We start from the raw sequence: 26,050 nt of genomic DNA on the forward strand, positions 1-26,050 counted from the left end.
CATGTGCATATTTAAGCACGCAGAGCACACATATACCCATGTGCTAATAACGACTTAATGATGTATGTGCACATGCACTTTTAAGAGCATGCACTTACACCCATGCAGGGTCAATTGTGGGAGCGAGCAGACGTGTTGCGCAGATCCTGATCACATGGGCTGATCGTGAATGAAAAGAAAAACTATTACAGGCCTCATTCATGCTCTAAGGGGAGAGGCTGTAAATAGAAGTGTGTGTGCGTAGAACCGAATCCTGCCTGACACACTAATCCAGACATAAGCCCTGTTCATTGTTGGGTGTATGAGAACAGGTTTAACCACACACGCATACTCATCAGTCATCAAACTGTATATCATTCTATGATGTTATTTTTTCTGTGAGTGGTGACATAATAGAAAGAAAGAGGCAAAAATAAAAGTGGGAAAGATATCCATAATATCAGATGTCCAACAACAACAGCAGCTCAGAGAACTTCTCGAAGGATTTTGCTCTCATGGCAATCTGCGTCTCAACACCTTTGCCGCTCTTACAAACACTTCGCCTGATGCTGCAAAAATCCCCCTGGCTTCAGTCTGTCAGTGGTACTCTGCTGCTGTCAGAGTTTACACAAAACAAAGAGTGGACAGAACCCGCCTCCCGCCTCGTCTGCCATCGCTCTCTCACACAGACCCAAACGCACATCATAAAATGACCTTCTGCCCATGACAGCAGCCTTCAGCACTGGCAGATATGATAGCCATATTACTCTACTCTAACCTGCATCTGTGTGTGTGTGTGTGTGTGTGTGTGTGTGTGTGTGTGTGTGTGTGTGAAAGGGTCTGAGTCAGGCTGGGTATATTATGATTATGAGAACGTGTTGTCATTTGATAATGTAAGAGATAGCGTAAATCAGTGCAATAGCTGACTAATGGAGGGCCAAGACAAATGGATATGGGGATGACAGACAAATGAATAAATGGTGTGTGCCTGTGTGTGTGTGTGTTTGAAGTGCGGGGTGGATGCGATTGGGCATCTGCAGCTGGTGCAGATAAATTCTGCATTATTAAAACATGCTGTGAATATGCATGTATGTGCTTGCAATCACAATGAAATATGTAAAAGAATGAAAAATGCACACACTCTACACACTTGCGCGAGCACATACAGGCACATCCAAATGCTCTGATAGCATCAGACACGCAGCAGTGTATTATATACAGCATATAGGTGGAGCTAATGAAAGCAGCCTGTAGAGGTATAAGGTTATGGGTTTGAGCTATGGCAGCTATGACCAGATCAGTATCAGTCAAAGGAACCTTTCTCTGTTGTATGAGATCATGGTCTATAGCTGGGCTGGCCTTGCTGCTAAAAACACACACAAGACAGCACAATAAGCTCCAGTCGACAGGTAGGAGCTGGCCAGAAAGTAGAGAAGAAAGAGCGAGGAGGCCTTTGGGGAATATGAAACCAAAACAAAGCAGCTGGTTGTCTGCATCTCAATTTTGGATTTTTTTTTAAGGCTTACACAAGATCACACAAAAAGACTTTCCAAATCCCAACCAGCCATGTAAAAATCTATGAAAAGGACTTTTGGACATGTGTTGTCTGCAATTAATAGTTTCATACAGTTATTTCTGTCAGCTGTGCATAGACAGACAACCACTGCACGTTTTTCCTGGACAACAGACCCCGTCTTTGTAGCTATTCCCGAGGTTTCTCCCTTCTTTTCTCCATCGAGGGTCTAATTATAGAGGATGTCATATGTTGTACATCTTGCAGAGTCCTCTCAGGCAAATTTGTGATTTTTAACGAGATCAAATTACTGGATAACGTTCAGATTTGATCAGCTTCCAGTAGAAAAGAAATCACAACCATTCTGACTCATTTGAACCTTCAGCTGAAGGTGAGATACATAAATCTCAGCAGTGGAGACTCTCCACGCAATTGGAAACCAGTCCTCATGGTCAAATTGAGGTCATAATCAGACTTTGAATAAAACTGCGGTCAAACCACGTAATTCTATTTTCATTTAATCCTTTTCCCCTCCATCATCCACTCCTCCCTTCTTCTTCTATCAATCCCCTAGTTATATCATCCCAGTCAGTGGGAGTGAGTGAGTGGTGAAGCAGTATCTCTGCGGGTGAAGGGTCTGCTGAACTGTGAACTCGACTGACCCACTTTATCAGCCCTCCTGTCTCCAAGGACTGCAGGTCTGCAGCTTGTCCAGCTGTCCCCGTTGGCCTCTGCTGTCCCACTGGCCAGCGGAGACTCGAGTATTTTTGACTGAAACTGGAGCCAGCTTGGAAATAAAATAATGTTTGGATAGTCACACAGGGTCACGAAGACACTCGGGGTGGGTCACAGCAAAAACAGTGGACGTGTTGTTGGGAGCGTCGAGTCACTGATTTTAGAGTTTAACTGAGAGTGTACATTGGTTACCCCAGTCGTCGCAGTAAAATATCAAGTCAATACACTTTCCCACACTCACTTGGACATGAAATTCAATGAAAGCTATGGTATTTTTTGGTGAAATTCAACGTCTTGAAGTTGGAACATAGGCCGCCGTCCAGAATCCTGGTAAAATAACTGATTAAAAACTGCGGTTGAAAAAATATTTATCACAGGATTTTTCTTGGAATCACCCAGGAATGTGAATAAATCTTGGTGCTATGTTTATTGCCTGAGTTTCTAGATCTGTCTACCTCTTCTTGGCAATGTATGTGTTTTCATATGAGCGGAAAACAAGACCAAGAGTCTGCAGCCATGATGGCGGCTCTCTGAGACTGCACTGAGCTACATGCTAACATGTTAACAAGCTTATGCATTCCTGAGTCACCATCTTAGTTTAGCATGCTAGCACCGAAGTACAGCCGAGGCTGATGGGAACGTCATTAGTTTTGCAGGTATTTGGAGGTATTGGACAATTTAAAATTCTGACCTGGTGGTGGCACCACAAATGAGGGAAACTTGGCCAATCACCACAGTCATTAGGATACATCATCTGGAAACCACGAATGTGCTACCAAATTTTGCGCCAATCCATCTGGATAAGTGCCTGATGGTGGCACAAGAGGAAAAATGAAGAGATCCCCAAAATACAGATGATTTATCCTCTGGGAACCATGAATGTCTGCACAAATTTTCATGACAATCCATCCAGTAGTTGCTGAGGTATTTTAGTGTAGACCAAAGCGGTGGAATGACCAACAGAACGATGGTGCCACTTATAGTCACGGCTAAAAAGGCAATGACCGATAATAAGAGCATGAGGTAAACTGTTCAAACCTGCTGTTTCAATAAACTGTAGCCGTAAATCTGTTTTAAAGCCATCCACTCATTCTCAATAACATTTAAGCCTTACTTCATCTCCCCCACACATGCACACAATCAGCAGCAGATTAATAATGTAGCAGATGTGTCGCAGTGCAAAATGAATCAGTAAAAATATGTGGTATGGTGAACAGTTGGCTGTAGCTAAACAGCTGTATCTCCCATTTAAAAGCGTGACCATATGAGCACACGCTTTTTCATTGTCTTTCATTGAGTTATTTCTATAATCACTGTCTGATGGCGGCAGTTCTTATGACCCCCAGATTAATGATTTATTCTCATGGTTACCCTGCCCTCTTCCTGTCGTTATTGACAGAACACAGTCTCTTTTTTTCAGTGTTATTACTCTTGTATAAGGGACTTAGATACACCTAATGGTTTTATGCACACTTACGCTGCAGGCCCATGGGTGTTAACATTACCCCGACAATGGAAGGACTGGTGCGGAATAATCCACTGGTGATTAAATGGGATTCATAACGGAACGACACCGGACCTGTGAAACTGCCTCCAGGATGCTAAATCCTTGGTTGGTTTCTAACGTTCTGCAAATATGTGAAATAAAAGAAGACAAATCCTTCCCACAGGAGATATGTGAGTGAATATTTCAGAAGATTATGGAAAAGGTCATCTAAACAGCAAACAAATGGTTTGGCAATGATCAGCCCGATCAAACTTTGAAGCCTAACAATCCACCCGAAATGCCCAAAGTGTGCCAAAAGCAAGTAAATAAACAACATATCACAGCTGATGAACTTTGTCACCTTTGTAAACTCACGAGATGACAGATCAATCAAACCTCTGCACTCGTTCTGTCTGAATGTGTACAAATGTTTCCATTAGCAGCACCAGAGCTCCAAAGCCTGCACCACAGAAGCTGGACCACAGGGTCACAGTGAGGGTAACTTCAAACCGAGGCTTCAGCTCACAATGGCTGAATGCTGCATCGCAAATTCATTTGACTGTCCTCATTTAACACTGTCCCAACTCATTTTATTCACATGAGAGGACCAGAGTTTCAGAACTGGTTCTACGGCAGCTGATATGAATCTGTCTCTCTCTCTCTCTCTTGTTTATTTCTGGGGATGAGGAGGCGAAAAGACATTTTGGTTCTTATTTAGGTCCAGTTCACCTCTCAAGTAATATTGTTATATTTGGATAAAGAGCTAAGAATCAGTTTATCTGAAAGATGAAAAACCCACAACTCCTCTCACTGTTTTATGGTATTTCCAGACGCCTCGAAGACCTTTATACTCATCTGGACAAAAAATGTTCTGTGCGCCGCGTGATAGGAAAATTTCTTCCAGTTTCAAATGACTGTGACTGAATTTCCTAATAAAGTGATATAAGTCCAATTCGACAAGAAAAAGAAAAAAAGAAAAGAAATTTAAAGCTTTTATTTTTGGTGAAACTATGAATTAATGGAAAGAAACATTAATATGTGACCAATACAACAACAATACGACTTTGGTCATTTCTGGCCGCCATTGTTGTTTTGATTAGGAAACAGAATTGCTGCTTGGAAACTCGTTAAAAATCTTTTTTTTTTACCGTAAATTGGGCAGAATGTTTTCTTATCCAGATGGTTAGAGTAGTCTTTACCTTTCAGACAGCACTAAATGTTCTTAAACATCTTTCAAATGATCCTTAGCTCTGGGCTCAAATGCAATATTACAAAAGAGACACACACTGCAGATACTGTAGGTTCTTACATGGCCTTAAAGGCTAAAACCCGGCTCTGCTTCGGGTGGCCCTGAATGCAGCTTCTAAGTCGATAAGTTCAAAGATCCTCTGCAGGTGTTTAAGTCCAGCTGCACAGTCACCCTGCTGAACAGTGAAATGTACTTAAGAGGAACACACTTTCTCCACTGTGTTTGAGTCCGAGTGTTTTGTTGCCAGTGAGTGTGTATTTAATAAATGTGCTGGGTCTGCCTGCCTAGCTACCTTCAGTAGCCAGTTCATTAGAAGGGAATTAAAGTTGACGCGCTGCGTTCCTGAGAGAGGAAGAAAAGCCAGGATTGTTGGTAGAGAGGCCAGCTGTGGCCGCGTCTGAGCCCCAGTGATGAGGCTCTCAGATAGGCTGCCAAGCTTGCTGCTCTCCCCTCTCTCCTCGCTTCACCGGGCCCCGTCCACTGGCCCCTGACAAGCAGCGCACACACACACACATGCGCGTGCACGCACACACTCCGTGGCGCACATGCATGTGCATACACGCCTGCTCAGGATTTAATTAAACTCACTGCGTCCCGTGTCAACAGGTCTGCAGTGACCCCTCTGACACCCCCTACACACTCCCAATTCCACATACGACCACATGCAAAGTTGCCAAACGGAAAAAATGCAACAGCTTCAGCACTAATTTCCCTCCTGTCCTCAAGAAACAGACCAACGCTTCATTACCATTCCAAGTTGTCATCAGCGCAGCTCCACTCACACTGACACGGGCAGCCACAATCAGCGCTGTACAACTCTCACATAATCCATCTCTGCAGGAGGAAACAATGAGGCCGCAACAAGACAGTCCTATGGCGTCAGCCACACATCAGATTCATGCAAAACATCAAGTTTGTGTAGAAAAACGACCTCAAAATATAAAAGACACTAAAAGACATCTCAAGACAACTTAACACATTGCTGTCTGACCGCATGATGGTCAAGTGTGTCTGTTCTGCATAACGTTGACATGAAAAATGAACGAGGAGAGGAGGCATGGAGAGAGAAAACAAGGGCTCCAACTGCTCGAACAGACGATTACACAGGCCTATTAAACATACACAATTCTGCTTAGCCGAGATACGTGAGAGACACTGGGAGCTCATCTTTAAAGTGGCACTCACACACTCACAAACACTCAGGAAGAGTAAATGCGTGGTAAAGAGGTCCAGACAGCACTGAGCTATAAAGCAGCCAGGTCAGTGGTCATAAAGCCCCTCAACATACAGCTCTGTGGACTGGGAGTGGTGGGGAGGGGGTGAGGTTGTTGTAGGATGTGGGTGGGCATAAGGGTGTCATATTGAACGGGGAGGCAGGGGTATGAAAGAACTACTGGGGGACATAAATGGTTAAAATGCACATGAAAAGTCGAAGAACAATAGATGTGGATTTCCAATAACGGCACTTGTTTAAGTTTGTGTTGGCATCTGTGATGTGAGAGGTGCGTCTCTGAAGTGCTGCCGGCTGCTTGTGGACGACCGCGGAGCCCCGGAAAAGATGCGTTCCGCGTTAACCCTGGGGTTCAGCATCAAGGGCCCGAGCCTGATGACCATTAAATGACCTGTCGGCGGGGGCCTGGGAACTGATCAGCAGCTACGACCGCCTCAGATGACACAAGGGAAGGGAAGCGTTGGTGCAGCGGACAGAAAGAGGAGAGGTGAGGGTCACGACCCCGTCTGCTGTTAGGTCACCGGTAGAAAACCCGGTTCTCGTCACGGATGCATTTTAAACGCTGAATGCAGACAGAGGTACATATGTTTGAGAGGATGTGAGAAAAGAGGGACCTGGTTTGCACTCTCAACTAGCCGCTGATGGATTACCCTCCAGCATTAGTGCCTCACAGACATACGTTGAAAACGTTTGCCAATGAGGCACATAAATTCTGCAAAAATGACAACGAAACGAGCCCTGAAATTCTGGAGGCTTCTGTAGTTTGACAGCACACAAATTGTCAGAAGAAATATGCTTTTGGCTGCACAGAGTTGCCAAAAAACGTCCGTCTCTTTGCGAGGCTTTTGCATGAGTACAAACCTTGCTTAGTTTGCAAGTTAAAAGAGGAGACTCGTGTAATTTTTCCATTTGGCTCGCCCCTCTTTTAACAAATATCTGTCTCTCCAGATTAAGTGTTTCTTTTTAGCAGTCTTTCTCTTCAGGCCAAGGTGGGAAATCCAGACACTAAATCTGAACGGAAGATTGAACCAGTGAAGGATGAATAAAACCTTAAGAAGAACGACCAAAACGGCTATTCATGATATAATTTATATCAGCAGATGACCTTGGAAATTTGATTATGCATATTCTGTCTCGGCATCTGACCTAAATCGACTTCAATTCAATGAATAAACCACAAAATAGATATTTCACGCTCTAAATCAGCTGCGGCTATCATGTATTGCACAGTGATTATTCTGCATACCGGAGGCGTAACTTCACAGTTCTGATCATAAGTTCAGCTTTGGCTGCACTCTGTCACTCCACGCTGTGCATTGATTTGTCGTAGGGAACAAATAGGAGATGATGTCAGTTTTAGGTGCACTCCATCCTATTTTTCCTACTGTGGAAAATTCCAAACCGTTGCCGATCTGCCATACACACACTGAGGCACTCAATAAAGTCGACTTTAAAAACACAATCCACCAGTAACGGTCCTGATGAATGACTTACTGCCCTGTTAAAATCTTGTCCAGCTAAGCAGACCGTGGTCACTCTCGGGCGGACACTCGGCTGCTTAAGAGCAACAGCACGGCCGACGGTTTGGACGACGCCACAGCTGAACTGTGATATCACATGATCTGGATGTTTCTGGATGCATATTTTTGGCAAATGCGGCTCAGATCTTGAACCAAAGTTCCCTCGAATGATGGCAGTGCTTGACCTCGTACCAAAGCTCACACTGGATGATCCAAACCATTTAAAGACCATACTTGCCCTTATGTGTATGACTGAGTGAGTGTGAGTGTGTGTGTGTGTGTGTTTGTGATTTTCCTTCATGGACAGCCAAGACAGAATTATTGGAAATGCTAGAACCATAAAACCCAGTAATTTACGGACACAAAACATTACTGTTTAATATTTGTTTTTCCTTTAAGCCTGAGTAGTACGTGTGTGCAAATGAGTGAGAGGGTCTGCTCTAGAGGGGGAACGAGGAAAATAAAGAGCGAAATATAAACCCTAAAACAACTTCTTCTGACCGTCTTTTTTTTTTTTTTCCATTCCCGCTCGTCGAGAGCTACAAAAACATTCTTGAGGTGTTCAACAGAACGCCTTTCATCGATTGCCGTTGGCGCGTGTTTTGACTCCGCGGTGTCTTCCCGCTGTGCTTTATCAGAGTCAGTTAACAGAGTTTATCAGTCCCTCCGTCTACCAGCCTGTGTGGAACTGGGCGATCTGCCTCATCTCTCTGTGACACACACAAGCACACTTTACCGGCTGCAACTATGTGTCCATACTTGCTCTTTCCGGTCCATCTAAAAGGCCATTTTATCACTCTTATCCCCTCCTCTGATCTCTCTCATATCTCAAAAGCAGAAATTCCACTCCCGCTGCTGGAAGAAAATCTTGTATCTCCAACACTTGGAAACAGAAAAAAGGTTTTCAGAGTGAAAAAACTGTGATCTTTTCAGGAATCACACAACTGGGTTTGGTATGACTTTCAGGGCCGATAAAGTCATCCAGTTCAGGCAGAAACATGAAAAGCTTTACATGTTTTCAACTGATTGATATTTAAGAAAATCCTGCATCGTGGCGTAAGTGTAACAAACTGTAGATCATTTCAGCCTGAGGGGCCCCATGCCTTAGCCTCACCTTTCCCCCCCTGTCCTCGGTGGACCGACTTTGCACCAAAGTCTGTATTTTACTGTTAACTGTTAACACACCCACACTAAATCATCTGCTTTAATGACCGAAACCGGGACATGTACAGTGAAAACCAATAAAAAACCTCACAGAGTGGAGCAGTTTTACTATAAGAGACACCGAGGGAGGGAGAAAAAAGAGAAACTGAGCAAGACCGAGACTAGTAAGAGATAAGATCATTATCACATTCGTGTAGTAAATCACAACAGATGTGCATGTCCTCACATGCGTCTGTGTGTGTGTGTGTGTGTGTGTGTGTGTGTGTGTGTGTGTGTGTGTGTGTGTGTGTGTGTGTGTGTGTGTGTGTGTGTGTGTGTCTGTCCTCATAAGAATGCTTTGAGCTGTATCATGCCACATCTGGGAGAGTTACTGGACAGAAAAGAGAGAAAGAGAAAGTAAGAGATTGTTAGAGAGGACACCGTAGCCTTGACTTGATAGTCTTGATGAGCTCCTTCTTTCCAGCCCCCCCAGACCCACGTCACACACATTTTTTCTGTGGAGGGAAACCATCTTTGACCACCCATACAGAGGAAGCATGGGCTAATACACAGTTTAGTATTCCAGGCATACAATGTCAACAATCCTCAAACATTTCAAGTGTATAAACTTTCCATAGTAAATAGAGGGGTTATGGTCAAAAGGAAAGCAGAAGACTATGCATCTGACAAAGGGACATGTGGAGGTGAACACACACTTCTGGTGTCGGCCATGTAGCCACCACCGCTTAACAATAAGCAGTGCTGACCAGACGTTTACAAGCCCACATCCTAGCTTTGGCCCGGGCCCGTCCACCGCTGCATGACGAGGCAGCTTTGGGCAATTTGTTAACACAGCAGATGCGTGCTCCTCTGGAGGATAATGCTAAGTGCTGCTCATGCTGCTCTGAATTACACTCAGATGGGCTTTAAGCTCACAAACACTGAGGCGGCCACAAGATGAAAAAAAGAAAAAAGAAAAAAAAAAAAAATCCAAAATAGACAATCGTCTGTAGTTTATACAGTTGTAAAACCAATAACAATAGACACAAGATGCTCTCTGCTGCTCTTTCTTTTCATTGAATTAACTTCTATCTGACCTCTCCTCGATGTTGAGGCCCCCACATCCATCTTTTTCAAGCTGACAGAGCTACATGTCACCGCTGAAGGAAGGCTGGTTATCTATGTGCATGTGTGCCTGTCTGTTTGTTTTTACTTAACCTCCTTTATTTAACTAGGCAGGTCATTTTAGAGGCAAATTACTCGATGATTGTTTGGCAAAAGCTGAGAGGCTTTTAACCAGAGGCATGCCATTATCGTAAAAGAACACACAACAAAGAGAGACCGAATTAGAAGAAATGAAAATCCTAAATGAATGTGCAGGAGCAGCGGCCACAACAGGAAATTAGCAGAGGAAAGAATTACTGTCAGAAAATACCTGTTGTACTGCATGTGCATGTTGCTGGAGGAGGCTGGGAGTTGTGTACACCAAATAAGGACTTGCATGCAGTATAACTGAGTTTTAATAAGTTTAAGGCCGTGGTGTCTCCACACAGGACAGCATGCTCCTATCATATGACTGACTGACCGGCTGATAAGGCTGCAGGGGGACTGACCAAACCTTTCTGTCTGCAAATGGGCTGAAAAGGATCTGATTGACCGGGATGAGCAGATGGAAATCTTCTATTAAGCACTTAAGTGATGGTATGAACTTCCATTTTTGAAAAAAAAAGGCTCCATCTGCTCTCTTGGAGAACGAAGTCCACAGAAAAACAAGTACAACTGCATGAAATGTATATTAATTAGGAGAAAAAAGTTACAAATGGAGGCACAGAATATACAAACAATGAGCAAAAAAGTGAGCTACAAGTGTGCAAAAGATGCTTGTGCATGACACGTTACACAAAGCATTCACAAACGCAGGTCTTTATTCACAATATTTGACCTGATGTGACCTGTGTTGGATAGTCGCTCTCATCCCTCTGATAGAGTTTCTGTCATAGTACTAACATGGCAGTGCAGTCATAGTGAACATACTGTAGCTGAGCTGCAGTCACTTTGCTTCCCGCACTAAACCACAGGCATCCTGCTGTTACTCAATACCTGACATACCAGAGTGCAGGGTGAGACTGAGACTGAGAGGTAAAGGAAGGAGAGGGCACAGCAGGGAAGAGGAGAGGGTTGGTCTAAACGAGTAAAGGCAAAGAGGCCATTCTGAGATGTTCGTGTGGCATTTTGAAATACGTGTACGGGTTTTTGCTGCGTGTTTTTTCTTCTCTGTTTCAATCATCCCGCCTGACACGCAGGTCTGCTTGACGCATTGTTGAGATATGTGAGGTGTGTGCGTCAACTCCTCTGGCGGCCTCTGCGACCTCCCATAACACCCTTCCCCGCAAACGTCCACAGAGACATTTATGTGTATCTTTGCAGGAGCATCACTCCAAGCCTGACTGGAATGATTAGATTTCTGCAAGCTGACAACTTGATGCATAACAGAAAAGAGCTTTTTCTTAAACCACCCCCTCCAGACTGGTTTTAAGACATTTAAAAATGAGCTGAGTCTGATATATGATTCTTTTAACTTACATCTATTCACAAATCCAGAATCTATGAATATGCAAATTTTACTCATTTCCAAACTTCAATTGCTGGAGGCAAGATGTCTCCTACTTCACTGGAAAGGCCACTCTCAGTGTTTGTGCGTCAGGGTAGTCAAGTTTTCAATCACACTTGTGTAATTTGGACTGTGATCGGCTTCAAAACTAGCTGTAATGTCGCAAAATCACTCATATGTGCAAATCTTAAACTGAGATTTAAACGCTCAGTATGTCATTTCCGCCACCAAGGGTCTCTCAGTCACAACACTAACAAAGGACATAGTTTGTGATGCAGCATGGGATCGTGGGAGTTGTTGTCTTCACTGGTAAACAACCACAACCTGACGTATCATCTGGCGTTTGCTGTGTCGCCGCTGACTTAATGAAAGGCACTGTTACCTTTTAACGGTTAGACATTTTAATGTGGAAATGTCACATATTGCACTTTTAAGGTAAACCCTGAGAAAATTTCCTCCTTCTGCATGACTGTGAAAACAGCCGTCTGGCGTCAAATTCTGCACATTCGTCATTCTGCACAGTGAAGGTCAAACATCCAAGTGAAGCAACAAGTGTGCAAACACATTTCTTTGACAATAATGTAAAAAGAGGCAGAGAAACAAAAAAGAGAGAAACAAACTTTTAAAAAAGCCCACATAAAAGGCGATCATGGGAAAATGCCACTTCTGGATGACCCCCTGAGTAACAGGGGGATGGGGAGGTCGTCCACATGCCCCTCTCAGCCCAACCTCTTCCCCTTGGATCTCACCCCTTCTCCTTTCGGCCTCTCTCCTCTCCTCTATCACTCTTATCAGAGCCCCGGCGATAAGAACAAATCCCTCACTTTTACCTCAAGAGAGAACCGACCAACCAGCCGTAACTGCTCTATCCACAAATACAGTCCCGCTGCTGACACAGCACCCACGTGTGTCTGGTTTATAAGACCTTGAAGGCTAAATGCCTATGAAAAATACAATCACACAGTTGCTGAGAGAAACATGTTCTCAATCAGCTCCATAATACAAGTTGGCAAACCCGGGATTGTTTTCATGATGGATTCTTCATCCTTTCAACAATAAAATGTGCACTAATGGCTTGTCCAGCTCTGAGGCATGCACGGCCCAGCTGTGCTGTCTGTCTCTGTCTCTCTCCTTAATGAGATGTGCCAGCGTGTGCAGAGTCAACAGACTAGTAAACCTCGGAGTGAACTATGGTCTGACCTCGCTGTGTGTTCGCTGTCTCGCCCTCCTCTGCGTGAAACAAACCCCTGCAACCATTAAGAGTTAAGAGTTACAGATTCTTGAGGTCTTTGTGTTGAGGGTCTTTTCATGTTGTCTAACTAGCGCTCATCAGCTTGCTCCAATGAGGTCCAAATGCCATGACATGGTCTGCAGGGATATGACAAAAAGCTCATAATGATAATAAAAAGGCACAAAAACAAAACAATAAACAAAGCGACAAACAGGAGCCAGAAATGTTTCAAATTATGACATCCTGTCTGCGTTTCCCAAAGCAAGGTTCATTATCACAGCCTCTCGAACGCTCCCTCTGACTGACAAATGGTGAGAAAGGGCAAAATGATATTTTGGGTGAGCACCCCTAAGCCCTCTTCACCCTAAAGCTGAGGTTCAGTTTGGGACACATACTCCCCCATGAGCCACTTCGGCTCGCATGAGCCAAAGATGAACTACAGTGGGTAAACATGCACTTGGTTTTAATAGTGTTACACACAAAAGGTTCCTCTGCAGGAGACAGCTTTATGAGGAAGAGACTGACTTACAATGGGTCAAGCTGGCATGAGAGGACAGGTGGGAAGAGTCAACATTGCACTTTTATCTGATCTGGTGCATTTGATTATAGCATTATGTGTTTGTTCTCACACAAACTGTGACAACTTCTGCTTTGTGTACACTCATTATTCACCTCTATTGGCCATATTTCTCTGTCACATCCAGGTTCCCATAGCAGCCCCAGTAATTAACCATGGATGTCCCCAGCTTCTCCCTCACCCTTCCCAGGTTCCGTCTCGTCTTCACGACACTCCTTCCCACGGACGTTTGGAAGAAAGGCAGCCGGGGGCCTGGCGAGGAGGGCCCACACATACTGCCGTCAGAGCACATTTATGTGTGACGGGAAGACATGGAGTTGGTGGACAAAACACACATGAGCACACATGCTAATACAAATGCAGATATACAAAACACTAACAAAGGACACGCTCTAAACCCAGCCTCTAAAGGCCACAGAGAGGCTGGGAGGATAATGAGCAGGGGTTGAGCTGGGAAAATAAGCCAAGACCATCATTCCCAGGCTGTCCTACTGGGAAAGCAGCGCACGGTTCCCAAAACCATAACACAAAGCCCCCAAACTTCCAACTCAGCCTTGTTCTTTTCAAATCTGGATAATGATTAGAGCTCCAGAAAAGGCCAAAAATGCCAGTCATCTTTCTCATATGAGCTCAATTTTACATCCCACAGTAGCAGCTGGTCTTCTTCCAGTCCTCCAGTCACTGAGGAAAAATTAGCACATCATGACAAATATTTTAGGTAAGAATTGGCCTTGTTGGGCTGCAAAATGTGCTGCACAGGCAGTTTTGGGAAATTTGACGGACACTTCTGTTCTTGGAGTTGTAAATAAAAAAAGATCATCCCGTCAACTTCCATTTCTCAAAAGACAGCATGTTTGTTGTTTCAACAGACAATGTGGAGAGTCAATGAATAAGTGAAATGTCATTTTGCGGTCAACTATTCTTCTAAACTTGGTCTCATTCTCTGTCTTGACTGTCTTCATATCTCTCCTGCAGGGCGTCTGTCCTCGTTTGTTGTCTGCTGAACTCACAAGCTCCAACTTTTCAGAAAGTACAAACCCACAGGCATGTTGTGAACAACAAAACACATACACCTCAAACCAAGACACATGTTCCTGTTTCTGCATGAACCTACAGACTGATCACGGAGGGCTATGACTCTGTAGTATGCATTTAGCTGTGTCTTCACGGTGGTCTGCGTTTGTTCCATGACTGGGCGCCTCATTGGCGAGAAGGTAATGTGGTGACAGGGTCAAGGACAACCCTAAAGCACATGCTGTATTATTTATAACAAGGTTAGCATACTTACCCTATACCGCACAATATGGCATGTATACACTCAACACATAATTGAGTTTAACACCAAGTGAAAAAAGTAGGAAAGTGGGAACAAATTGTTTAAACTGCTGAGTGAAAACCATCTGAGTCTGATGTGATACAAAAGTATAATTGGAGATATAAAAATTTAAAAAGGGATAACTTCGTCCGGACAAAGTGTGATTAATGGAAACACAGTCCAGAGGCCGCTCCACTCAAGAGACGAAACCTAGCGGCAGACGAGAACATCAGATCTGTGTGGAGCGATGAGGAGTCTGTAACCTTCCTCAAATGAATACATGAAGCAAACAGAAAAGCCATATTTCCATCGTGTTTTTACTATTTGACGTTTGACTGATGTTTGACTGTTCAATTACATCATTTTGCTGCGTCCTCTTCTTCAGCTCATAATCTCATAATGGTGGCGGATGGAAACGTGCACTCATTTGCATTTTCTTCTGCTGATTTTCTTGAAGATCAGTTAAAATTTGCACTGCATTTGGATGGAAACACCTTTAGGAGGAAGGACAAAGACATGTTAGTCTGTTTAGAGTCAGTCTAGATTAATTCTTTACCCCTTTGTGGACTGAGATAAAATCAGTCACAAGTGTCTCTGTCCCTGTGTGGAGTTCAAATGTGAACTGGTCTGACAGTAACACCATACTTTGCCACATTCACTTATTATATTTGGAACTGCGCCTCACAATAGTGTAATCGTAAACAATAATCGCATGTGTCATGTAAGGACTTCAGTAACGCAGACAAGATCAATAAGCGTTAAATCTGAGCCACAGTATAAAAGCTACCATATATCATGGAGGCAAGAAAATGACTCATGATGAAGCAAATGTGAGAGACAGTGAAGCAGCCAAAAACAAAGGGGATTAGGGCCTAACTAGGGTGGGGAAAGAGAATGTGATGAAAGTCCACTGCTTGACGAAATACTTAAGCACGAGTTTGCACACACACATAATAAATTTGCACACGAGTGAATTAAATGAAATCTGAGAGAAGGTGAGAGCTCAAGTTAAGTGTGAGTGTGGAAAAAGCATTTCTAGGAAAACTGACAAAAACTGACAAGAGGAAGAAATCACTGTAAAAAAAAAAAAAAAAACAGCATTTGCAGTGTGGCAACATGCCCCAAGCTTTAAACTGTTAGCAGGCTGCGGTTGGCTCAGCAGCAAACCAGTGTTTTACTGGTTCCCCTGGGCAGTGTTATGGAGCGGGCTGTGTGCCGCCTCGCCATCTTTTACAGAGCCAGAGCGATTAGGAGCCCAACGTGCTGACGGCACATGCAGCAACGCCGCTAGACTGTGATTTACGCCACTGACCGAGCGCCTGCGACCGTCCCGTAATGTACAAATATGTGGAATGAGGCTTTCCTGTTCTGGTCATCTAACTGCAGAGCACATCGGCCCGTACATTGTGTTATATTGGCGAGTTGAACAAATACAGTGCGCATGATGAGTGGAACAATTCTCTGCATTTTTTTTTTCTAAATCTGCTTCACAATAGAGCGCTGTGTTTGTCGAGCGGAGACGATATCTGCTGTCACAACATCTTTTTTTCCCTAAATGGGTCAGGAAAAAAGCTATTTTCAAGTCAAATATTGTAAACTGAACAGTATGATACATGGTAGATGTAGATACATTCTTGGGAACCACTTACTTATGGTGGATAAAAAGTAATGACACCACCGAGCCTGATATCATGGAGGACCACCCAGCTCATGGCCTCTGTACTGTCTGTGAATTCAGGAGTTTTAACAGTTTAAGGGGGAGTTTTTAATTCTATAATTAAACAGAAAATATATATTGCCGATTTTGAAGGCTGATTATGAGAAATATTTTGAAATTTGACTTTGTTTTCAGGCAGAAATTATTGAACTGAAATGAAGTTGAAAAGGCTTTGTGACAGAATTTTAGCTATTACAAGGGGAGAAAAAAATACTGAAAATACAAAAGAGGAGTTCAATGACAAAAAGTCATCAGAGACGTTCATTGCTTTTCCAAGCTTCTGCTCATAGCCAGCCTTATTTTGTAAAAGATCTCACACCCCTACTCACGAGGCAAAGATTCTGTAAAACTCATTTTAATTGACACATTATTCCATCTTAAGAAATAAGCACTTATTCAGTTAAAATTACAAGTTTCTGCAGTGTTATAATGACAGACATTTTCATCTTGTCATGATATCAGAAATGATTTTTAAGTAGATTTTTCAGTGTTTGCCCTGTGTTCACTGATCAGTGCTTAAATGCTTAAAACATTAAGTTAACACCATCATCATTTCATCATGCGTGTTCGCGTTGCAACACTGAACTTTACACTGGATTTACTTGTCTAATTATTCATTTTCCTGTGACAGCCGCTTGTGGCATCGTTCAGTGCTGGCTGAATTTGAGAAGGTTTGCTCTGCAGCTGGCCGAAAAACTCAAGCAACAAATGAGCTTCTGCAGAAAGAATAACAGACAGCCGCCAGTCTGGAAGTGAGTCCTTGACTACCTGAGCTATGGAGACGCTGGTGCTCCTCACCATCCAACATATACAAGCTCAACGGCTAAGATAAATAACTCACTGTCAGTGTTACCTGACAGCCTCAGCCCTGGTTGTGTAGTTTGGAAACAGAGGCTTGTGCTTATTTAGCCAGTGAGCGAGCAAATGATGGCAAGAAACAGATTTTGTGAGCCTCATGCATGTGTGATCAAGTACAACAGGCTAAGATTTATTCCTCACCCCTTCTTTATTTCTCCTGAACGCATAAAAAAGCTGAGGAGCCACATCTGGAGCCTACGGGACATGCGTGAAATCATTTCTCTATTCCTGCAATTTACTGTAATGCCTTGCAGATGGTTACGTGCGTGTGCATGTGCATGAGCGCGCGTGTGTTACATCTAATAACTCCTACAGTAGGAGCAGAGGGAGAAGGAGCCGGAGACAAGGGGACTGCGTGGAGACTGCAATCAGAAAGTAAACTGCACAGAACACACAAGCACGGGTCAACAGGAACCTAAGTGTGCCTCGTCCAGAGGATACTGAAGGTGGGGGCTGGTTCAGTTCACAGAGAGATCTGTTTGTTGAATCTGTTCCTTGTTGGGAGTCTGTGCACCTTCAGCACGAGGGAGAGTGACTTCACGAGGAGGAACCTGGCCTGGTTTCAATTATATATAGTTTTTTTTTTTTTTTCTTTACAATTTCTTGTCAACATGTGGAGAGAACAGAAGCTTCTGCGTAGGTCAAACTGATACAAACATTAGGGCAGCGCACACGAGAGGCTTGGAGGTTCTGCTTCATTCTGCGACATGTGGCTAAAAGTACACATCAGAGGTGACACAGTTCCTCAGAGCTATCATCTTACTGTACCTTGCTGGGACCGGCTGACATTGAAATAGGCTGCCAGCTGCCGACGGGTAGTTTATCGCTGGTGTTAGGAAGTATTCAATAGCTTTCTCAGCTTGAGGATGGCTCTGTGAATGAAGCGACCATCTGTGCTAATGTACACTACACGTACACTGTGAAGGCAGTTGGCAAGTCTCTCATATGTCGGCTGACAGATAAGGTGTGTGAACAGATAAGATTAAGTCACAAACTGACAGATATTGACGGAAACTATTCTCTTGGCCTCTCTTTTTTAATTTATTGTAAATATAACTTCATGACAAATGTTTCTCAGATCACTGATTTTAGTTCAGAGGGATGTTGTGTGAGCAGTTTGTTCGATTTTCCAACATTAACCCTGTCAAAGCAAAAATCCTATAGCTGAGCAAAGCGCATACTTCAATAAGCAAAGCTTAATAAACAGTCATTCAAACATCTCAGCAAATAATGAACCCAGCGATGCCTCGCGCTTAAAACAGGTCGTGCAGGTAAGCATTAAGATACAGAGCCGAAAGGAAGCCGGAATTCCTTCCCGTCGCACTCAGCCAAGCTGCAAGGTGAGTCGCTTGCTGCTCGGTGCGCGCAGCAGTGCGCTCTGCTGCGGCGCGCCTCTCGCCTCGCCCCTCCCATCCGTCCGCTTAAACTCTCCTCTGTGCTCACCAATAAAGCGCTTTTTGTCCAGGGAGTGAGCACTTGAGCGCATTCCTTGACGTGGAGGTCCGTGTACCTCTCCAAGGATTTAATGAAGACCGTTTGTTAATAAGCTTAATACGTTCACAGAAACTTTTTTTAGGAGAGAGAGAGAGAAAGAGAGAGAAAGAGAGAGAGAGCGCGTACGGAAAACTACAAGGTCTGGAATTATATCGGCGAGCTGCTCCGTTTGGATAAAGACAGAAGCGCAATTTCAACTTTTTGGAAGTTCAGGGTAAGAGTTTCCTGCTTTGACTAATAAAACAGCTGTAAGCATTTTCATACTTTTCGGGCTCTAACGCTTGGAACAGGATCAAGAAGTGCGTAAAGACGCGTGAGCAGTGTTATGTTGACAAACGCGTTCGGGTGGAATATGATTAACTTAAGGAACAGCTTAACAGGCAACCTGCTACAACTAAATGAACTTATTTCCAGAAAAAACAAACTCAAACTCTTCATGAAGTTTGTGTCGTCTTTAGAAGAAGCCACAAGCGATCAGTTCTGCACATTAAAGCTGTTTTATGACAACTCGCTTCACGAAAACTCACTTTAGAATAATCCAAAGACTCGCCGACTTTCTGCTGTGCTCAGCTAGAAGTTGATAAAACTGTAAAAAAGGCTTTGAAGCTACACCGTGTTACTGTAATAATAACACATATTTAGTTTTATGTGCGCAGCATCCTTGCAAAAATGCACAAAACATACTTCAACAGGAGCCACAAATCAACATGAACGCTCCAGTGATTTATTAGATGCAACAGGTTTAATCGGCGGCGTGGGCGCCGCTAATGCTTCTAATACTGACAGTAAAACAGCTCGTCTGTATTTGGGTAATGTGCGAAACGCGAGCGTGTGCGCGGAGCAGAACGAGCCGCCGGGGCGGTAATGAGGCGGGCTGGTGTTGGACCGCAGGACGCCGCGCAGCACGCAGGGGCCGAGCCGAGTGTCTAGACCGCACCGAGCCGTTCACCGCAGAGGACAGCTGTTTTTGGACGCACACGAGGGAACGTCCCACAGCAGAAAGTTCAGCAGGACACACGCGTTGAAACGGGGGTCAGATAATGCGAAAGTCGCCAGATTTTGTATTTCCGCATGCTTGAGGTCAAATCTTGAAGACATTATGTGTCATATCTGGAGATAAGTGGAGGGTGGTATGGTCCAGGGTGGTGCATCACCAAATCATCACTGCGGCATGCTGCTGATCACAGCTGCCATTATTCAGTGCTTCTTCCTGTGCAACAGTATTTACAACATATTGTTTTCTCATAAGAATAATCAGCAACAGGGCAGTAGTATTTTTATGGCATTTAATGTTTGTATAATCTGTGCATAATGTACATTTACAAAATTGATTTCCTATTCCATACCCTGTATACTTTTTTATCTTGACACTTTTGGGCCACTGTTTTTGCTTTTTTGTAATACTTGCTGGCTGCAACCACTTGGTTTCAAAAACTATTAAGGACATAAAGCCAAAGATGGGCAAAGAAAAGTGGCAATGCCACGCCTGACAGGCAGTGATTAATTGCTTTTGTGCTGCTTAGAACAAGCACATGTCTTAGTTGTGTGGTGGCCAAGTTCCAGTATTAAGCATTATTGGTGGCACACTACAACATTAAGATGTCTATCAATGGCTGCTACTGTTATGAAAAAAATCACAATATCTGCAGTACTATTAGATTAAATGAAATATGATCCTTTGATTGAAGTATGGACATGCTCCAAAGCCAGATTTGAAGTTGAACAACTCAATCATTTGATTTTCAGCTGCAGGTGGTGCAGCGGAGTGATGGATGAATGAAGCACTGGCTCGGATGCGAGGAAAGTTGCACGGAGAATTAGAGAGACATCAGTTTCCTTCAGCGTGTGTGCAGCAGAGCAATGAGCGATGAGGTCAAATTCCTGACAGATTAAATCTGGAGTGACCTCCTCCACCAATAAACTAACATCCAGTAAAGTGGCATGACTCAACACATTTAGACTCATCTCTGCTCCAAAAAGTTCCAAAGAATTGTTGCTGCATTCGTTTTCTCCAGATAATGTCATCTTATCTTTCCAAATATGATGCCAATATAAGCTTTGATTCGCTGAGATAGAGCCTCGTTTTGTCCCAGAGAGGGGCTACAAAATAGCTCTTTCAAACGTACTTTTAACCTTACAGTTGTGCAAGTGTTTGTCCTCTGTTCCTGGGGTGATAACCACTCAAACGTGATCAAACCAGGCCTCATTAAAGGCATAATTCTTCTGCGGTCTTCTGACTCTAGCCTCCCTCCAGCTTTCAGTCAGATTAACATCTTTTACACTGCCCCCACAAACAGGCAAAGAAAATCGCCTAATCTTTCCTGGGGGCAAAACAGGCGATGTAAACTACTTCAATGGCCTAGCTATTAACCCCTACACCAGCATACTGCTTGTTTGCTCACCATGTGTTTCCTCACAGGCTGTCATTACGCTAAAGGAGAAGCTACTGTGTCATTGACAGTATATAATGGTGTAATTGGTTTATATTAGGCTACCAGACACAGCAGAGCAGCCACAGGGGTCCAATTATCTGTCACTAAAGTGGAGAACTTTCAGGCTACTATGCTATACAGACTGTAACACTTACAGTTCAAGAGAGCGGATGTGCCAGACTCGTTATTTTCTGTACATGGAGCTGTACAATACCGCTTTTTCGCTCCAGCGTTTCCCTCTTTAAACAGCAGACTGTTGTGTTTGCATAGCCACTTGTTGAAAATGACACGCTTCTCACTGCTGAGTGCGAGCCTGAAAGAAGCGTGAGTGGATAAATGATGCGTATGAGGAGAAGGAGACGGTCCTTACTGCACTGATAGCATCGCAGCTCGTCAAAACGTTAGTTGCACAACATATGGTGACACTTTGACAATAAAATGTGCGTGCTGTTGTGCGCATTAAGTGAGACACACATGCACAGTGGGAGGATTATCCCTGCCCCACGGGACATTTCTTCCCTTTAAATGTCGGTCTGTGGACAGGAAGCATGACTAAAGTGAATGAGCCCTCTGTAATAAAACCCAATTTAAACAATTAAGCACAGGGCTGCTGTCACGCCACTGTGACAGTGATGTCGAAACCGCACTACCCATCCAGGATCTGGTACCAACATTGTGTCAGATTTTCTTTTTTTAAACAAAATCAAGGCTGGCATTTCATTATCTGTGCCAAAGAGCTCGGGAGGAAAAGAGCAGTGATTTCTAAATCTGGATTATTGACAGCTGTTTTCCTTCATTTGCTGCATTGAGACGTGACTAAAAGAGCTGCTGCACACCTTACAGGGGCCTGAAAATATACTTATTAATTAACACGACACTTCACACCAAATGCTGCCTCTTTTCCTTCAAACCAGCTGAAAGCTGAGGATTTTCACATTGTGCCTCGCATCGCCAGAGCTCTGTTTTACACCAATTAGGGGCAGTGCCAGAAGCATCTTACCCTCTGCATCAGAGGGATTAGAGGGTTAAAAGTCAGGTGCTGAGGCGAGGAGGCCTGAAGAAGGGAGAAGAGGAGGGATACGGGGAGGTGGAGGCAGAAGAGGAGGACAAGAGTGGGGCACTCACACAGCAGGCAGAGAGAGGGAAGTCGACAGGGCAGAAAGTGTGTGAAAGTGTGTGCGCGTTTGTCTTTCCTCAAGGACATATGAAAGCGAGGGTGCATCACAACTGGCAAGGGGTGTGTGTGAGTGAGTGAGAGAATTCAAGGGGCGTGGGGGGGGGGGGTTCCTGGTTGATAACCAAGAGCTCTGTCGAAGAGGCATCTTAAATAAAACCCCCGGCTTCAAAGGCCTCAGTCTCACACATCAATGCTGACCCAGCGGTATGCGGAGGCAAACCCCAGCCCGTACGCCTGCCAAGCTAAATTGAAGAAGAGCTTACCGATGCAGCCAAATGATGCGTTCAGAAGAACCACTTCAAAACCTTGCATAAATATACACACACACATGCAAAGGGATCTGAGGGCTTTGGAGTGCCCCAGCTTGAGCTCAAACCCCAAATGACTGCTGTCGTCCGCGTCCACAGACGCACACATGCTCGCTGTCGTCAGATTCTTAGCAGCTCGTCTATCCGCTGAAGCTGATGACCCTCTGATGCAAAGGTGGCATGAAAGAAACTGCTCTCGAGCTCTGCATTAAATGAAGCCCTGATATATATATTTTTTTTAACCTTCTCACTCTGGTTGGAAAATCTGCTGAAAGCCAAAAATCCCCCAAATTCCAAAACCAACTGCAGTGAAGTATTTCAGAGAGAGAAGCAGAGTGAGAGACAGCTGGAGAAAGAGAGAGGGAGAGGGAGAGAGAGAGAGAGGATGAGAGGGAGGATGTTCATCCCAGAAAGCCACCACAAATTGCTGCATTTCAGTGGGCCCGTGAAAAAAGAAAAACGGCTCTTAATCTAAGGTTATAATTACCTCTGGCCAGCACTGTAATTAAGAAATGAGCCTTGAACCAGAACTTACTGGGCAAGAGCAAAGCAAGGGTGCACACACACACACACACACACACACACACACACACACACACACACACACACACACACACACACACACACACACACACACACACACACACACACACACACACACACACACACACACACACACACACACACACACACACACGTACCTATACTGTTTGACCAAAACCAGAAGTGGGGAAGACAGATCTCACTTTGAGAGGAAGGTCAAATATTAAACCACCGGGATGAACATTAACTCTTAACGTTGTACCGAATATGGATTGAATGATAAGACGGCAGAGTAAATTTGCGGTGTGTGTGTGTGTGTCTGTGGGGTAGTGTGTGTCCGCTCACCATCAGGTCAACAAGTGTCTGAGACCTTGTTCATCACAGAAAGCACGTCGCACATACAAGCCGACACGTACGCTCAGAGCATCAACATCAGTCCACGTCGGAGCCCTGTGGTCCCCTTTTGCTTAATGTCTATTTTCGTCGTAGCCAGGGACGCAAATAGTGTCTTTATCTGCTGCTGTCTGCACCGTAAGAGAGCGAGCAGCAGTCAGAGAGAGAAAATCTGTGCACGCATGCGTGCAAATGCCTGCATGTGTATAACGGAGTGCCACCGGGTATCAGCTCGAACTCACATCACTCAACGCTGTGAGCGGTTGTGACAGTGTCACAAGTCACGGCTTGTCACTGGTCTCCATATTCAACGTAGAAGAGTCAATGCAGCACACCTACAGCAAGACATGAAGCTTTTCTCTGCTTATCCCGCCCGTCCTCTGCAGGTTCAGGCTTTGGACTGATGTTTTGAGTTATAATTTGGACAAATTGTTGGCAGTTGTAGATGATGCCACTAAAAAGCGGTTCGAACATTAACGTCAGCTTTGTTCTGCTGTGGGAGAGATTAAACCAGATGGGGAAAGAGAAAGGGAGTGACACAGGGAGAGAAAAGGAGAAACAGAGGAGGCGATGGGTGAGGCGATATTTATGTTTAACAGATGAACACAGAGGAAGAAAGAAAATTATAGTGGACAGAGAGGCTGAGGGAATGACAGAAATAGCTCCTTCAAAAGAAAATAAATATGAATGCAAACCAATAACAGTGAAAAGAGAGAATATAAGAGGTACTGGCAGGTTAAAAGATACTACCAATGATTTGGCAGTGTGCAGTCTACACTAATTAAAGACCAAATGTCTCTTGGAAAGACGTGGAAGAGGCAGCCTGAGCTATTAAGGCACACCAAGACGGGAATATTGTTGCTGACAGCTTTGTCTGTTTTAAAAGTGCCACAGTCATTCACGGAGCCGTGCGGTAAAGATGATTTGCATCTATTTTGGGTGTCGAGTTCCACTTTGGAAGCTAAATATTTACAGTGCAGTCAAGGGATTGTCTGAGAGGGAGACACAGTGACCTCAGGAAACTGACCACGGCGGGGCAGCGACACACTCAGGATGGTCAGCGTCCGTCACTTGCACACATGCTTTACCTGTGCAGAGCGGCGAAAAATGTGTGCAAATAACCTAAAAACATGCACCGAGCTCACACAAAAAAACGAGCACAAAAGCGTCTGTGCAGCAGTGCAAAACACCCACTGACAGATAAACACACAGAGTGCAGCAAAGCCCTCATAGCAGGTCAGCGGGCCAAACCGAGTCCTGGACTGGGACAGGTTATTTTCAGATGTAAACACTGCACGACATGTGGAAGCAAGCGTGTCCTGCAGGGCGACTCTGGGATTTTAAACGCAAAGCAAAATGAGCCTTCAGGTGTTACACAATCAGTTATAGCACGTGATCGGGCCCTCGTTTGAGTCAGAGCTTAGGTATATGAAACATGGCTGCAAAGCGGAAACACACTGGCGTAGTGTGTCTGATGCATTCAATATGAAGAGGTGTATTGTTAACAGTATGTCTGTGGTGTACAAATGGGAGAGGGAAAGAAATGCTGTGTGCATCTCAGTTAATTATCTCCAAAACTGTTTTACGACTATGCCTTAAATCAATTAAATGAAAGCGAAAAATGTCCGCCATTAGAAAGAAATGTGGGAGCTACTCTTGGCCGAGCGTCTCCCTCTAATAAAACATCTATCAAGTGGTCACTTTGTATGTGGGCTTTCCTAAATGCAACTCATATTTATGATCCCATAAGCGCGCTCAAAAATAACATTCGATGCTAGTTAATGCTGGATTTATACGAAGCAACAAACACACGAAGGCACGCACAAGTCGTTCTGTGGACGCGGATAATGAGACGCTAATCATTAGAAACACAAAACGTGTGGTCAATTTGGGCTCTGCCAGCCGCTATCGCATAAAACTAAAGCTGTTCTTGGCTTGAAAAAACCGAGGGCCACTGCCACAGTGTCAGCTCCTCTTAAACCGGTGGTTCTCAGACTCTTTCTGGCATGGCCCCCCTTCAGAGGCCTTAAAAAAAGTTCATGACCCCCACAGTCTTTATCAATCATTAACAATAATTGGGGAAACAGCGTATAAAAAAAGGATCCCAGTTGGAAAGGAGTGAAATAAAGGGCAGCGCGACAGCATCGGCCAACTCCTGTTTATTTTCCCCGCATAAATCATATTCATTCAGCTTTGTTTCACTCTGGATTTTTCACCTGGCCCACCCCGAGTTTGAGAGCCGTCGTCATCATAACCCTAACTGAGGAGAAGCACTGGAAATCAGTGACATAAATGCTTCATATTTTGAGTCTTTGTCGGAAATGTCACATGAGTGACCTTCGAGGAGCAGCTTAAAAGGGTGAAACCCAATTAATCTCGCAGATCATACCAGAAACCGTGCTATGAACACAGTACAAGCACAGATAGGGGTTGAAAGAAGCACAGGAGAGCTTAAGTCAACGCTCCACACACACACACACACACACACACACACACACACACACACACACACACACACACTCTCGGGCCACGGCTGAT

The 26,050-nt window shown here is 44.3% G+C and overlaps 1 protein-coding gene across 1 annotated transcript in view; it reads right to left on the reverse strand.

The window, feature by feature from the left end:
* The window catches only part of coro7 (coronin 7), a 105,364-nt gene that overhangs the window by 9,687 nt on the left and 69,627 nt on the right, over positions 1-26,050 (reverse strand). The window lies entirely within an intron of this gene.

Source organism: Chaetodon trifascialis, chromosome 15 (genome assembly GCF_039877785.1).
Source record: "Chaetodon trifascialis isolate fChaTrf1 chromosome 15, fChaTrf1.hap1, whole genome shotgun sequence".
Classification (NCBI taxonomy): domain Eukaryota; kingdom Metazoa; phylum Chordata; class Actinopteri; order Chaetodontiformes; family Chaetodontidae; genus Chaetodon; species Chaetodon trifascialis.